The 16,977-nt window shown below is 47.0% G+C and overlaps 1 protein-coding gene across 3 annotated transcripts in view; it reads right to left on the bottom strand.

Annotated features, from left to right (window-relative positions):
* PTPRF (protein tyrosine phosphatase receptor type F) overlaps positions 1-999 on the bottom strand; it is an 82,588-nt gene extending 81,589 nt beyond the window's left edge. For all 3 annotated transcript variants that reach the window (XM_039883594.1, XM_039883600.1, XM_039883609.1), the window contains exon 1: positions 860-999. The gene's annotated coding sequence lies outside the window, so the exon portion shown is untranslated. The remainder of the gene's footprint in view (positions 1-859) is intronic.
* Positions 1,000-16,977: the final 15,978 nt, after the last annotated feature.

Here is a 16,977-nt window from a genome sequence, read left to right as displayed (position 1 = left end):
TTGAAGGGCAGAGATAGAGACCGAGACACAGAGCGAAAGAGAGAAAGAAGCTGAGACAGAAACGTGGGCACCGCGATGAGGACCAGGGCACACCAAAACGGGACGGGACGCGGGGCGACGCCTGAGTGAACTTTCTGGAGCGGGTCCGAGTGGACACGTCCTTCCGGGACACATTGCTCCAGGGCCTTCGGGTCGTCGTACGGGCGTGGGGGTGGGTACAGTCCACTCCGACCCCTCCCCAGCTAGCGCTGGCGACTGGGGGGGATGGGGTTCCAAACTCACGCCCGGCGCACTCCGGGACCGCACGTGCGCCGTGGCGGCGAACGAGACTGGGGTTCGCCGGCTGCGGATCCCCTGCCGGCTGGGAGGGGGCGCCTGTGCGGTGGGGGCGGGGGGCGCGGCCCGAGCCCGCCCGGGGCTGGGGTGGTGGTGGGAGGTGGAGGGCCGCCCCCGGAGCGCGTCCGCGCCAGAGGGGGGAGACGGGGCGGGACCGAGGAGGGGGAGCACAAATGCAAAAGGGAAACTTTGCACTGGGGGAGGGGGCACAGGCTGCGGCTCAGGTGCGGCCGGGAGGCCGGGCGAGGAACGCGAAGGCGGCGAAAAGCCGGCCAGCCGGCGGCGGCGGCGGGGGGCGCGTCGGCCGCGGGGTGAGCGCGGGGAGGAGCCGCTGGGCTTGGAGGGGGGGAGGGCTGAGCCGAGCTGCGGGCGCGGCAGGTGGGGGCGCGGCCCGGCCTCAGCGGCGTCCCCAACCCCCCGGGACCGCCCCGAGCTTCGCCGGGTGGACGCGGGGAGAAGGAAGGGGCAGTGATGAAGGAACAGATGCGGAGGGGACTGGAGCGGGGCCGGGGGGGTCACTCACCGCCTATCCAGGGGCCGTCGGTCCGCATGTCCCCCCCAAGCCGCTGGGGCCGCTGCTCCTTCTCCTTTTCTACCGCCGCCTCGGGGTCCCACTCCCGCCACCGCCACCCGAGCTGGAGCCCGAGCCGGAGCCGGAGCCGGAGCTGGAGCCGCCGCCTCTGCCGCCGCCGCCACCGCTCCCGCGCCAGCTCCAGCCGCGCGCCCGCGCCCGCGCCCCTGCCCCTGCCGTGCGCGTCCCCGGCGCCGCCCCTCCCCTCGTGCACTCTAGCTCAACAGCCAAGGAGCCAAGTAGGCCCTGTGAGGCCACAACCCAACCTCGAGTCCAAACCGAGTGGAACTCCTAATGCTGAACCAGAACCCCAATAATAAGCATGGACAGACCCAAACTCTCATACGAAGTCCAGATACTATTAGTGGTTTCCAATCCTAATATGAACCTGATAGTACCCTAGGACCCTAGTTCCTCCTCATACAGATCTGAACCTAATATTGAGCCCAAACCCACCCCAAAACTCAAGGTTGAGTTCAAACTCTTAAATCTGACCCGAAATTGGCTCAGGTAGTAATTTAAATCTGAAGCCCCAATTGATCCCAAATACCAATTCTGACTCTAAATCCCTTTATCAATGATACTAGCACCCACTTGGTCCTTAAATGGACCCCAGTACCAATACTGAGCCCCAGATCCCTATATAATCCCTGAAGTCCAATAGTTACCTTGTTATGGGCCCCAGTACTCTATCTTCTGAGCCCCAAACTTTACATAAAACTCCAATACTGTACTCCCAACCCCAGGTCAACACCAACACACTTTCTGAATTGAGATTCTCAATTCCTGAATCAGGATTAGGTCACCAGAAAAGGACGTAACACAAATACTAACCGCAAACCCTACTCATCCTTGGGGCCATTGAGGACCCTAACTTGACCCAACTGTAATAATGAGATTGATTTTTCAGAAACTCCACACAAATCCACTTCATTTCCATACTCACCCTCTACTTCTCTGACCTGATGTCAACTCTAACTCAAGGCTGACCAACACCCCAATATTTATATAAATATCAAATGTGGACCTGAATCAAGTCTTGAATGGGCCTCTGAGTTTGAGACTTGATAATGTCTCCCAAACCCAATATAAACCGTGGTATTGAGTTTCTGACTCCTCATGCCAAACTTATATGCTGACCCTATAAATTTCTGGGCCGAACCAATAACTTACATGAAGATTTATTCCAAGCCGTAACACACAGGGACTTGGTGGGCTCCAAACCCAGAATCCCACGTTGGCACCAAAGTCCCCAGCTTCAGACCCACCCTCCCAGTCCATACCACTACCACTTAAGAGTCAGCCAGAGCCACACCAGCCCTTTCCTGCCTGCCTCCCTCATGAAAGATGGAGAACCTATCCCCTGCTGCCCTAGGTAAGGTGAGGACCCCTGTGGGGTCTCTCATCTTCACTGGGGTCTCTCTGGTATCTCTGTTGAGTTTGGGGATCAGGTGAGAAATATACAACATTTTGGGATCGTTGAAGCACCTGGATTCAGGGATGACAGTATAATGTGCAGTCTGAGGGGTCAAGTTCTGGTTATCACCTAATTCGCTGCCTGCTTTTACCCAGTACTTGGATTCCGAAACAGTGTGTGTGCGCCCCCTGGTGTGTGAGAAGGGGATGGGCCTGACTCCAGAGATTCTGGGCAAACATTTAGATCCTGAAGACAAACAGATCAAAAATGAATATTCGCATTCGGTGGTTTTTTACCCCTTGGTAATTCTGATGTACTGTGGGGGAAGTATTGAAAGTTTTATTCATCTTTAGACATTTTTGCCAGTGTTTCAGAATTTAGGGAGGGAGTTTTTGTTTGGGGGCTTTTCCCCCTCTAAATTAAAAAAGTATACTTTTCAGTCAATTACACCTGCTCATTGCTGCCTGGTGAAAACAATTCTTCCCCTTGGCTTCCATGGTCTGGATTCCATGGTCTCACTGGCCACCCTTCCTCAATCTCCTTTACCATCTCCTCTTCCTCCTGGGGTCTATCATAGCCTGTTCCTTCTCTTCCTCTGTCGCTTCTCCTTGTCACATCTTGACCACCATCAACCATATACTGACTGATGATTTCCAAATCTCTGTCTCCAGCCTGGGCCTCTCTTCTGAGCTCATAACACATAAACGCACATAACCTAGAACCTTCTCCATACCACTCCCTGCATGCCCTTCAGGTAAACTGAATTCACTGTCCCGCCCCAGATCTGCTGGTCTTCAGTAGTCCCCATCTCAGGCGATGGCATCCCCACTCACTGGGTCAGAAAATATCTTCTCTCCTGCACTCCCATTCGATCAGTCACCAGTCCTGCAAACCAGTGCTGCAAAACAGAAAGAGACTAGAGACCGTGTGGCTCGTGAGGGACACATCAGATGGAGGAAGGGACGGAGGGGGAGAAGGAAAGAGAAAGGGGAGGGAAGGGAGGGAAAGGATGAGAAACAAAGTGTTTCTGACCTTTGGGTTTCGGACCACACAGAACCAAGTCGGTCATAAAATCTTTTGCATGTAGTCATAGAAAAACATCTCTTAAGACTTGCTCTATCTTGAGTTGCTTTCGGTACCTTGGAAACAATGGTGCCTGTTTAGAACCATCACCTCCTCTAGGGAGCCATCTATAATCCTTGGCTGGGTTGGGGGCTTACCTGCTGAAGCTCTAAGCACTAGGTATCACCACCACCTACCTGTGTCTGTCCCCCCACCCCACAGGCTGTGGGTTCCTTGAGGGCAGGAGGGATGAACTTGCCTTGTTCACTGCCATATCCCAGTGGCCAGCATGGAGATCTGACACACAATAGGTGCTCGACACATATTTGCTAAAGAAACAACAAGTAGATCTTCCCCTTTTTGCTCAGGGACCCATCAGATATACGTGACTAGGTGGGCAAAAAGCCCCTGAGACCAAGCCTCAGAGCTTAAACACACGTGGGGCTTCTGTAGGCCTGGCATGCGCTGAAGAGGGGCTGTGGTGATTCCTGACCTGCGTGCCTGCTAGCCCGGACTTTCAGTAGGTCTGCAGCTCTGGCAGTCCAGTTCCCTCTGCCCAGCACAATACTTAGGTGGCCAGTGGGCCAGGGACCTTACACTCCTGTGGTTAAAGTTGGCAGACCCACTCATCGCTGTGCTGACTGGGCTCTTGCTTCAACCCCCACAGGGACACAAGGGGTCTCAGAATCTCGACCCATCGGTCTCTAGTTCCTGCTCACTCACCTTTCAGTACCACCCATGGTCAAGTGTTTGCTTGACAGAGTATGAGAATGCCTGTGAGCAGCCTGCCCAGGTCTCAGCTTGCCTAACACCTGGAACTGGGCACAAGGCTGAGGTAAAAAACTCGAGGCCCAGGCCCTGAGGCCACACGGACAGGAACCTCAGGTGGCCAGGCCTGTGAGTGGAAAGAAGGAATGGAGCCAAGGCTCTATTCAGACTGCCAAACTCTGAGCACGGGGTCCATGTGGGACCGACCTGCCGCCTTGCTCCCGGGCCTGGCGGGGAGGGACGTCCTTGTGCTCATCTGTGAAGGCCAAGTGGTACCACGTGTTTGTTCTGTGTGTCTGCCGTATTCCAGCCCCAGGGTGCAGGGCGAGGGAAGAACCAGATGTCAGCTCCCCGTCACTGTTCACCCTTTGTCCAGGTCCTGGGCCCACTGGACACTCTGCTCAAACTCGTGATGTAAATACATCTCTTAGTTGGTCTAAATCAAATTAAATTCAGCTTGAGTCCCTACCCAAACCAGATCAGCAAGAATTCCACATCACTCCCAGCCCTCTGTCACCTCCCTCCAATCATCCAAGAACTCCAGAGGCTTGCACGGCCCCAAAGGTGGTCAGTCTGTGCTCCGCAGCCTTGCAGTCAAAGGCTAAGGCCTTTTTTTCGGGCTACTACTGCTGTTGCAGACATTAGCCATCGCTGCCGTGGGGCGTCAATTATTTGTTCCCCATCTGCAGGACCTTACTTTTCCAGCCTAGTCCTTGGGATGGGGACCTAACACTCCCTCTATTGCAGGCTCTCTCAGGTGGGCCTCTCCTGTAGACTGGCAGCAGTTCGCCTCTTAGTCCTTGGCTTTTGCAGTAACACACGCTTTCCTGGGGGCCATGTCAGGCTGGATGGAGAGTACCTGTCCTGCTCCTCTCTCCCTTGTGGCAGAAGCAACTCCCTAAGACAGAGTGGCATTCTGACACCAGAACTGCAAAACAGTTTGTTTACCTTCTCAGGTGTGGGGTGGGAGAAAAAAGGACCAGGCCTTGGAACACAAAAGCCCAGCTAAGGCCTTTCATTCCTTCCTGATGACTCACTATGAGGGGAGATGAGACAGGAGTTAACTGCTCAATAGAACCCTGCTGGCGACTTCACCTCAAGCCTCTCTGAGAAAACAGAAGCCGTAAAGGGAGGACTCCCTCCCCCTCCCCCAACTGCCAAACCCACAAACCCATCCACATCTATGCCTTCCTCTGTCTCCCTCTTGGTTCCGAGGAGGACATGCCCCACTTAGCAGGGCCGGTCCCCACTTGTGCTCAGGGTGCTTTGGCTCCTCGAGCACTTTGCTTCTCTCCCCTCTCCCTTCCCTTCCTCTTTGCTATATTATTCCCATCTGCTTGTAGTTGTGCTTAAGTCTCTCCCATCCTAAAAAAATAATCTGCTTCCTTGACCCCACCCCCATCCCCCAGAGTGGGAGAGATTGAGCATTTCTCTGCTCTCCTCACAACAAACCCAAGAGCTGCATTTACATGAAGCCTCCACTCTTCCATCTTCTGCTAACATTCGGCCCACTACAACCCGGCTTTTGGGACCAACACTCCACCGAAATTGCTCTTGACATAATGACCATTCACCCTCGTTTTGTCAAATCCAATGGCTGTGCCTCTGTTTTCAGCTTAGTGGACTTGTCAGTGGCCCTTGCTGCTTCCTACCACCTGCCTGGCTTACTTCAGTACCAGTGCATGCAGGCCAGCTCCTTGAGCTCCAAATCACGTGGTCGTCTCCTACAGGCTGCTTGGGCCACCCATCCTCACCATCACACACTGCACCCCACTGCTCCCATCTTACTCCCGCAACCTCCAGATAACTGTTTGGTCTCATCGCACCTCTTCCCTGTTGACCTCTTTGTGTTCTCCTAGTGTATCAGCTCTCTCCTTCCTCCTCTTTTCTTGTCCAACTTAGATGCCAAGGCCCAACATTTTAATAATTCGCTTGTCAATATCCCAAGCCCCTTTGCCTCTCTGCCTTTTGATCATATCTGTCTGGCAAATCCCCAGCTCCGGATGAGTCCTCCTTATCTTCCTTCTTGTGCTGTGCTCAAGCAGCCAAGTGACTCCACAGGTCAGATTGATGTTCCCATAAATCATAGCCACTGACTGTAATTGGGCCTTGGACTCATTTCTCTAGTCAGCTTGGAACCCCGCTCTCTGCAATGGCTATTTCTAACCTTCCCCATCCTCCTTAAGCCTCCATTTCCTCGCTGGCAGATGTGGGCTTGCCTCCTCCTTTATACAGAAGGCTAAAGCAGGAACTCCCCCACATCCCCCACATCTGCTCTCTCTCCTGACGCATTAGAAAAAGCACCCTTCCTCTTACCTCAGGCCAGTGCTCCTGCCCATCCTTGATTTCCCAGCCCCACCTGCTTCTCGGGCACCTCACTCTATCCATTATCCCCTCTCTCTCTGAGCACTTGATCTCACCTTTCAACTGGATTCTTCCCATCAACCTGCTCCCTGCAACCTTAACTCCAGCTCCCTCTCCCCACTGTTGGCCATTATGGCATTCCTATTCACTTCAACAGTCGGTCAAATTTGCCTTTCACCTCCTACAACTCTTCTGAAGCATGACATTTGAGCTATGATGTTCATGTCTCAAAATTGGGTGGGCATTTTTTTCAGTATTCACCTTTTAGATTTCTTGATTACTGCATTTTTAAAACAATAGCTTCTTTGACTTCCTTGGCACCATCTTCTCCTCATTTGTCTCTTAACTCCTTGGTCTCCTTCTCAGTCTCCTTTGCAGGGTCATCCTCCTCCATTCATCCACTAACCCATCATGCTCCTCAAGGCCCACTCCTAGGCCTTTGCCCCTTCTCATTGTGGACTCTCTCCTTGCTGATCTCATCCATGGCTACAGCTTTGATTACCGTCTATTTGGTAATGATTCACATCTTTATGTCTCTAGCCTGGAGAACTTTTTATCTAAGCCCCTGACCAATGGAAGCCTAGCCCACTACCTAGTAAATACTTCTAACCTGATGTCTCAAAGAGACCTCTACCCCAACATGTGCAAGACATAACTCATGATCCTCTGACACCTTTCCAATGTTCTGTCTTAGTGAATTTGCCATATAATAGGCAAGCCAGAATCCCAGGAACCATCATCAAATCCTGTTAATTTTACCTCCAAAGCATCTCTCTAATCTATCCCCCTTCTTTTCATCTCTACTGATACCTTGCTGGTCCAAGCTATCTTTACCTCTTATCTGGACTCCTGCAGTGCCTCCTAATTGATCTTAGTGTATTTGCTCTGTCCATCTCCAGTTTTATCCTGTCACTCTCCCTTTAAAACCTCTAATGGCTTCCCATTCCTCCTGAGATAAAGACCCTACTCCTTAACAAGTACTAAATGCCTTCTCCTTTCCTACCTTCCAGCTTGGTTCCCTCCAGCTGTGCTGGCTTCCTTTTAATTCCTCAAACACACATGTGCCCCTACACCCACCCCAACCACCAGGCCTTTGCACATTCTTTCAAAAGACTTTCCCACCCCACCCACTTCACCTTTTAGCTTTCTTCACTTTTGGCTCAAGCATCACTTCCTTGGGGCAGTCTTCCCTGACCCTTCGTCTAGATCAGACTTGTCTGATAGACATGCTTACAGAGCCCTGTTTCTTCCACATAGAACTATGTATACGTATACATCTCTCTGGGACCCCAGCCCTGTGGGAAATGTGGATGGAGTCCACGGGGATTCCAGGCAATGTGGGCAATGGGATTCAGAAGTGTTTTAGGGGCTTCTAGCTAGAGACTTGGAGCTGCATAAGTATATATCATGGGTGCCTCTCGGTTTCCAAGGACTCCCCAACATGCTACCAAAATCACTGATGCCACAGGCTGAACCGGCCCCAGTCAGGACAGGCCAGCTGCTGGGGGCAGCCTGGCATTGGGGGACATACAGACCTGGACTGAATTACACCCATGACACTTATTAGCTGTCTGGTCTTGGACAAATTACTTCTCTAAGCCTTAGTTTCCTCTTCTGTAAAAGGGGGATACTACTTACTGCAGCACTATAAACATGACATGAAACTGTGTTTGTAAAGAGCTTTAACCAGAGCTTTACATCTCAAGTTCTTGAAAATAGGAGCTATTTGATGATTATTAGAATTAGCATAATTAAGCCTCTAATAGCGCAGGCATGGAGGATCATTTAAAAACTAATCCCACTGGGCCCCATACCCTGGTAATCCTCAACTACTGTCTGAATGAGAGCCCGATTCATCATCCATCAACTTTCTGCACTTCCTCTCCCCTGATCCAACTTCCCACTGCTTCCTCCCCGACTTTCCCATGTTGCCCTCCAGAAGCCTTCAGCCCTTTCAGAGGTCCTTTCTCCAATTCCTGCCTAACAGAGGACCCATTAAGTGTCTCCCAAGAAGCCGCCATTCTCCATAACCACAGAGGGAGGAGGAGGAGCAGTGCCTTCCCGGCTCTCAAAAGCCACTCCCAGATCATTATTCCTTCAGCCTTATGGAAAAATTCCTGCTCATTTAAGGCTCATACCATCTGGCTCTTGCAATTCCTTCATTCAACCAAGATTTATTGAGTGCTTTTCCCTCTCCTTCTCTACCTTATTTTCTTCGAGAAAGGATTTATAAAAGAATGTGTAATACAAGATGCCCGGTGCATAGTAGGGCTCTCTACATATTTGTGAATAAATGAGTATATTTAAAAATATTATACAGATGTTCACCTATCCCCAATTCACCTTTCAGAGGTGGGTTTCATTTAACATAAACAGAAAAGTAGAAGGTTTAGTTTTAGACCTCCCCTGAGTTGTTCAATTGGAAGCGAGGCCACCATTTTAAACGTTCTGAGTTCTGCAGAGGATCGCATCTCATAATGCTGGTCACCACCTACAGCTTAGGATGTAGATACCTCAAGAAAACTTTGCTTCCTCCCCAGGAACCCCAGTAGAGACGTCGGGGTGGTGGAGCAGGCCCCTTGCCCTTTTACCATGGCACATTTTTATTCCCCCCTAAGGCCATCATATGAAGTTTAGCTGCCATATGTGACTTGCTTTAAAGAAGAGTAGGGCAGCTTAAAAAAGGAATTAGAATGCAGAAAGAGAAAATTACAGCGAGGTAATAACTAGGATTTTCCCAGAGAGAAAAGAGAAAGGTATCTCAAGAGTCAGTCAAATGCTAACTTCCTTCTCTTGCCCTCCATTAGATAGCTTCTCTCTGGACTGTATTCTTCATCAATGCCCCCTTGAAACCTACTTTCAGAAATTCTCTCTTTTCTCACCAAGATGAGGTCTATCTCCCTGGATCCCTTTCCTTCCCCCATTTGGTCCCTCAACTCCATGAGTTATGTCTGTAGGGCTCATCAGGTTAATCAGTAATGTTCGAATTGGTGCCTCCTCCCAAAGATCATTTTTGTGGGGAAGGGTGTTGGCATTTTACATCCTATCCTTCAAGGTAGGTTTCTTTTCTTTAAGAGATTCTTTTCGATATTCAGTATCCATTCTGGTTTCCCTAAATATAGAAACTACTAAACAAATACATTTGTACCTACAGCTCAAAGACAGACATTACGTCTTAGGTGTAGTACATTCTAAAGCCATATTGAGAAAGAAAATAATTCCTCAACTGCCTCATAATTAACAGTGATTCTTTCCTTTTCCCTGGGAATCAGTAAATCCGATTATTGTGGCAAGGGTAGAATGTCTGTTCCTTTCTTGATCCCCTTTGGGATTTGTTTGAATAAGAATATGGTCGTAGTCCCTTTAATGACTTCTCAGTGATTCTCACAAGAGAGGCTTTGATGACTTGATTTTAGGAAGCCTCAGGTACATTCTTGCCAAGAGCTAATTTGGGGAAAGAAAGGAGATGAGCTATTCTCTCAGTTAAGTAAATTTAAAGGTAAGTGTGTGAAGAAACTGAGAAGAAAGCAAAAACAAGGACAGTAATCAAGACAGTGTCTTCAAGGCAGAAGGATAAATATACAAATCAATGGGACAGAATTGAGAGTCCAGAAATAAACCCTTACGTTTATGGTCAATCGATTTTTGACAAAGGTGCCAAGGCAATTCAATGGGGAAAAATAATTTTTTCAACAGATGGTTTTGGTACAACTGGATATCCACGTGCAAAAATATTAATTTAGAGTCTTACTTCATGCTGTATTCAAAAATTAATTCAAAATAGGCTGTAGATCTAAATGGAAAAGCTTAAACTTTAAAACTCTTAGAAGAAAACATAGGTGTAAATCTTCATGACCTTGGGTTAGGACAAGTTCTTAGACATGACACCAAAGTATAAGTAATATAAGAAAAAATGATAAAGTGGACTTCATAAAAATTAAAAGTTTCAATTAAAAAAACACCACTAAGAAAGTGAAAATAAGTCACAGAGTAGGAGAAAATATTTATAAATCTTGTGTCTGATAAAAAGGATTTGTATCCAGAATATATAAAGAACTCTTATAACTCAATAAGAAGATACATAATTCAATTTAAAAATGGGCAAAATAATTGAATAGACATTTCACCAAAGACAATATATGAATGGCCAATAAGCACATGAAAAGATGCTCATCATTTGTCCTTAGAGAAATGAGGATTAAACCACAACGAGATACCACTATATACCCACTAGAATGGCTATAATAAAAAAGACAGGCAGTAACAAGTGTTGATGAGGATGTAGAGAAATTGGAGCCCTTCATACATTGCTTGTGGGAATGTGAAATGGTGCAGCACTTGGGAAAACAATTTGGCAGATTCTTAACATAAATTTACCACATGACCCAGCAATTTCACTTCTAGGTATCTGCCCAAGAGAAATGAAAACATATGTCTACAGAAGGACTTATATGTGAAAGTTCATAGCAGCAGTATTCATAATAGCCGAAAAGTAGAAGCAACTCAAATGTTTATCAACTGGTGAATGGATAAACAAAATGTAGTATACCATATAGTAGAATACTATTTGGCAATAAAAAGGAATAAAGTACTGATAGAGTCTACAGATGAACTTCAAAAACATTATGCTCAGTGAAAGAAGCCAAACACAAAAGATCTTATTTGTATGATTCCATTTATGTAAAATGTCCTGAGAAAGCAAATCTACAGGAACAGAAAGTAGATTAGTGGTTTCCTGTGGGAATGTGGAGTGACTAGAAATGAGCACAAGGATTCTTTCTGTTGTAAATTTACTAAAAATCATTGAATGCTACACACACACACACACACACACTTACACAAAGGAGAACAGGATAGGAAAAAGATAAATGGAACTGAGGGCCATGCTAGTGTCCAAGGGTACACATGGTAGAGGTGGGCTCTAAATTTGGCTGAGCTTCCTGATACCAAAGGAAAAAGGAAAAATAATTGAGCATGTAATTATGGTTTTTTAAAGATTCAAACCAAAACAAAACTAACCAGTTGTTTAAGAGAAGCTTTGCTGTTTCAGGTCCTTAGACATGAAAAAATTTTTTTCCTAGTAAGAGAACAATATATGAACTAGTCAATATCCTGCTTACTATCCTACAGTCAATTTAATTTTGAGGGTTTTCTGACACTTTTATATAATGTCTCTTATTGTCGGTGGAATTAGGCTAGAGTTGTGCTGCCCAATATGTATGCCCAATAAAATAATTAAAATTAAATAATTTTGAAAATTTAGTTCCTCAGCTACCCTTGCCACATTCCAAGTGCTCCATAGCCACATGGGCTAGTAGTGGCTACCACACTGGACAGTGTTATCTAGAGAACATTCCATCATTGCAGAAAGTTCTATTGGGTAGTGCTAGACTAGAGGGTAGTTTAGTAAAAACAAATGTTTGGAATTTGGAATGTTGCTGAAAGAGTGATTCTGTCCCAGCCTTGGCAGGGGAAGAATTTTCAATCTACTTTCATAACTTCACACATTTAGAACAGGGGCAGAAAAGTGGGTGGGGATAGCTGTGAAATTTCACTTTAAAAAACGAGACAAGATTTGACATAAACATGTTTTAGCTTTTTCTAACTTTTGCACAGGGAGTGGTTGGGATAAACTGAGGCCTATCACAGGCCACTCAAAAGACAATATTTGGTTAGTTTAGCTGTTTAGCTAATGACTGGGCTTTTGTTTTACAAAGCACCCTTTGGCTGGCCTCTCTGCTGCTGATTTGTATACTCAGGCTGGCAGGATTTTGATATATAAAACAGGAAATGGCCAGAGCCAGCTTGGCAGAGAGGCTGAGTGCTGTGGATAGGGAGAGAAAGGGGGAGAGTGTGGGTTCTGTCTCAGGGAGAGGTGCTGAAGGAGCATGGATCTGAGGGGAGTCTGCTGTGCAGAAGGTCATGTAACCTCTTCCAGCTCTCCAAGAAACTTCCGGTCACATGGGAGTTGGGTTTATATTTGGGGGGATTTCGTGGTGTGTAGAGACTGATTTCAAACCCAATAGAGGGTAGCAGAAGCAGTGGCTCAAGAAGATCCAGTCATGTGAGATTAAAGGCTGGATCTTCTGGAATGTTTCACCTAATGGAATACTTGGCTGCATCGTGGATTAAACCATTCATCGCAGATTCCAGAGTACTGGGACTGCCAAATGTGCAGATTTACAGATTTTCCCCACACCCATCCACACTGTATCACATGACATGCCCAGGAGTCAAAGCAGTGAGGATTGATCAGGCCTGAGCTGTGAGGAAATTTGGAGTCTCATCTCAAAGTCAGGGGAAAATTGTGGAAACCACTCTGAGATAAAACTGACAACTGTGGTGGTACAAGTTCCCCTCTGAGCCCGTATCTGCCTTCCTGAAGCATGGGACATATAAAGACCAAAGTGACAAAAGGGGCATATGGCCATGTGACACCTAACCGAGGAGACAACAGCTCTTTCTGCATAATAACACACAGGCCAGGTGCCAAGAGGAGACTGATATTGGTAGTGTGAAAACTGTGTCTTGTAGATATTCTACCAACCAAGGACCCCATTCCTCATTCTCACTCCTTTTCGTCTAGAGTGAAAACACAGAACTGAACAACTGACAGCTCTCAGGCTTGTACCAGAGTCCAAGGAGGCAGGCTCCTGAAGGCAGGAAGGAAAGGGTTTATAGGACGCAAACTGGTGAAGACAAAGAACAGAACAAGAGGGTTCGAGAGGGGTTTTTGTCCTCTCAATGTCGAGAGGGAGGTCATTTGGGGTGCAGTGAGAGCCTGTATGAAAAGGCACTGTAAGGGTTCAGCCAATCCTGAAAATACTTCTTTGCATACTCTTCATACTGGTTGGAAGCAAAACTCAAGCCAGAAGTCAACATTGATTTCGTACATTTTTCTGTGCTTTAGGTGTGTGTTTTTCTGGCTAATAGTATAGTTGTTTATAGTAAACTGTGCTTCTCCCTCCCTTCCGCGTTTAGAATGTAGTATCGGAGTGAAAACCACCCAGAAGTATTGGCCAAAGATGGTGTCAGCAGTGGCCAGACCCCACCATCCCACTGAGCTAATGTATTGCACTGTGGCATCTGAGGAGCAGTAACGAGTGTACTGAGGACCAAAGGGCGTCTGGTATGAGAAGAATGAGAGAGACAAGATGGAGGCCACAGTCATACCTAGCTCTGGATCTGGCAGAGGCTGTAATTGTTGAAAATGGATGGTTCAGTCAGACAGCCACAGAAACACTGAGGGGAGGCAGCTCCTTACAGGGAGCTGCGTGGACACATATGTTCTGATCCAATCTGGAGCAAGAGCTACAAACAGTCATCACTAAAAAATATATGATACTCACTGCCACTCTCCAAGCCTGTTCTTCTTTGGAAATGGCCAAAAGAACTGGAGAAGTATTTGGCATGTGATGGGAATCACTAATCCACATATTTCAAGTTGTTTGGGGGTAGTGTGTATCTTTCATTATGCTTAGATGGAGAGGGAGAGTCCAGCAGCTCATACTAGATCCTTACTATGAAAAAAACTGTTAATCCAGACAGGTCAGGGAAGTGGGTGGGGATCAGGAGCTGCTGCTGCTGTGGGTTCTAACTATGCCTTCAGGAACTATGAGAATGACTGTAGGATGGGGTTGGGGCCTCCCTGGGCCTTCTGTGAGGTGGACTCCCAACTCCATACACTCTCACTCTAACTAGTGGACCCCAGTGGCGCCTTGGAGCTCTAGGAATCAATGTTAGGTCAGTGCTAGTGCCCAAGGACTTCTAAAATGTCTGTAGCAGCCACAGGCCCTGAAAGAGGGGAGGGTATTCAGAACCCCAGGGATCAGCTAGTCTGTGCTCCTGTGCCGATTCGGCTGATCCACCTGGCCTTGGCCTCTCTCACCGCTCTACCTTGGAAGGTGTATTGGTCAGGATTCCTTCCACTGCACATGGCAGAGAAAGGACAATGTAAAAGTCCAGGCTGTAGAAGGAAAAGTTTAAATTCTCCATTGTGCTTTTAATGTTTTCTGCTATAATCAATATTTGTTTTTCTTGGATAACTTCTGCAAGGGAGAAAAAACTTACGAATACTTTTTCCAAATGCCAATAAACTCTAGCACTCTTATACTGCTGGTTGATTTAAATAAAACAAGAGCACTGATGTCATACTCATCAGGTTAAATATTACAAGGTTGATGGAAAGTTCAATTTCCTATAACAAACTTACAATGAGTAAATACAATTTTCTACAATAAACAAGCATCATAGACTCAAGGTTAGGGATTATAAAACAATAAACCATTATAGTTAGAGTAGAATATTATAGGAGAGTTTCTTGCATACAAACTACTCAATATCATCATGACGAGATATGACAGAACAAGTCTGAAATAAGACCTTAACTCTATATGGTTAATATTCTCTCTCCTCCTCCCTCACTCCCTCTTTCCCTTCTACCTTTCAACTTACTCTTAATCTTTGCCACACAAAAAATTATATCCAGCCCAATGCTTTGCAGCCTCAAAAGCCTTTATGCCAATAATTTCTCATTCTCTCCAGCTTTCTTATTTATGGTTACTGAAACCTCTGGTTCCAACTACAATTTTAAACACAGATGAAATAAGAGATTGGGGGCTTATATTTTATTTCCTCAAAGGGTAGATACTCAGAAATGGTTGGGTCCGAGGGCTCAAATGGTGATCAAAGTTATCTCTTTGTCTCTCTCTCCATCTCTCATCTTTACTTATCTCTGCTTCAGCTGGCTTCAAGAGAATGTTGGCCTCATTCTCTTCTATTATAGAATTTTTCCTCCATGGGGACAGTGAAATGGCCACAGGTAGCCCCAGCTTGTACTCCTGGAGAATGAGAGAGCATTCTCTTGGTAAGTCCGACAGAAAACTCCCGGGGAAGAGCCAGGTTGGCTCGGTTTGGTCATGTGCTCATCCCTGAACTAATCACTATGGCTAGAAAAATGGAATGATCTGCAGGTTTATGTCCCAAACCCACCTTTGGGCTCTGAGAAGTGGGAACAGAGTAGGGATCAGTGCCATTTAAATCACATGGAATTAGGGAGGGTTATTTCCCCAAAGAAAAGGATGCCAGGCAGACAAATGGCCTTGGCTTAGGACAAAATAATAGAAAGTGGTGTAATATTAGGCCAATGGAGACAATAAAATTGTGACATTTGCTCATCAAGGCCCATTTGGCAGTGAGGCCCAATATCCCATCAACAGACTCGAGTTTTGAATGCTGAAGTAGATTATCAAGAATACATTTAAGGAATATGAGTGTGGAGTCCACACCTTCCAGGTGTGGACTGCTATCCACCTCACTTACCAGAGCTGAATTGGAAATTAGGAGGCATGCTGAATGGAAGCTCCAGTGGCTTGTAATTCCAGCATTGTTATCATCTACTCTGAAGGTGCAGCTGCTGTGTTACGAAGGTCAAGTCCTCAGGTCGCTGAAACCATCTTTAATGAGGGAGTGTAGGCCATTTGGAACGGCAAATTGGTCTGGAAAACAGGCTTGGCTGACAGCCTGGGGCGACCCTCAGAAGCTGTACTTACAACCTTGAATTACATAACCCAGATCTACCTCCCTGCCCCAGATGGAGGTGGGGAATCAGCAAAGAGCTTTACTAGGAAGTGAGTAGTGGTTGATAGTGAAGGAGAAGAAGGAGGTCCTTTCAGCAGGGAGAGCAACCGAGCTCCTCGTATGGCCTGAATGTCCTTCTCTAGGAATGACAGAGATTGCCCTGTCTATTGGGTATTGCACAGGATTCTGTGTGCTTCATAAATGGACCATAGAAGCAGTTGGTACTGTTTCAAAAAGGCTGTCCCACGGCTCTGAGGTCCACGTATGATGATTTTGGGCCTTAGGGAGGGAACAGATGCTGGGGTTAATTAGGGCATGGTTCCTCTGGCCCAAGATGATGAAGGACATCCAAATAAAATGGGACACCTGAGCCCAGTGCATTATGTGGACAGCACTGCTCACCAACCAGCCTATTTGGAGATGACTCAGTGGCATGCTCTTAGAAATGATGTGCCTTGATTGTTGTCTTCTGAAACCAGACAGTAAAAACTTGAATGGCACAGTTCCTCCAGTGCCCGGATACCCCAGAAGCACTGTCATCTGTGCCAGGAGTGCAATGGGAGAGGTTCTCAGTATATGGGGATCCTATTTTATGCATCCTCACCAAAAAACTGTTGAGATTTTGAGAATCGTTTTACCAGCAGAATTGTAACTGGCAAGGCTAGGACCACTCCCCAACAGGGACTCCCCAGCCCAAGGGAGTTCATAGGACTTTATTAAATGTGCATGGAATGCTCTATCCAAATCAAAAGTGGCAGTGGAGCTGGTACGCAGATGCTCTAATCTGTACAACACCCTGGGAATGTTGCTGCTGACTGTATTCTATCATGAGAGTTGCCATGGAGCCATGACCACTTATTGATCTTGTTTTAGGCTTGAC

The sequence above is a fragment of the Pteropus medius genome, unplaced genomic scaffold (assembly GCF_902729225.1).
Source record: "Pteropus medius unplaced genomic scaffold, Ma_sr-lr_union100, whole genome shotgun sequence".
In the NCBI taxonomy this organism is placed as follows: domain Eukaryota; kingdom Metazoa; phylum Chordata; class Mammalia; order Chiroptera; family Pteropodidae; genus Pteropus; species Pteropus medius.
This window is presented reverse-complemented; position numbering and strand designations above follow the sequence as displayed.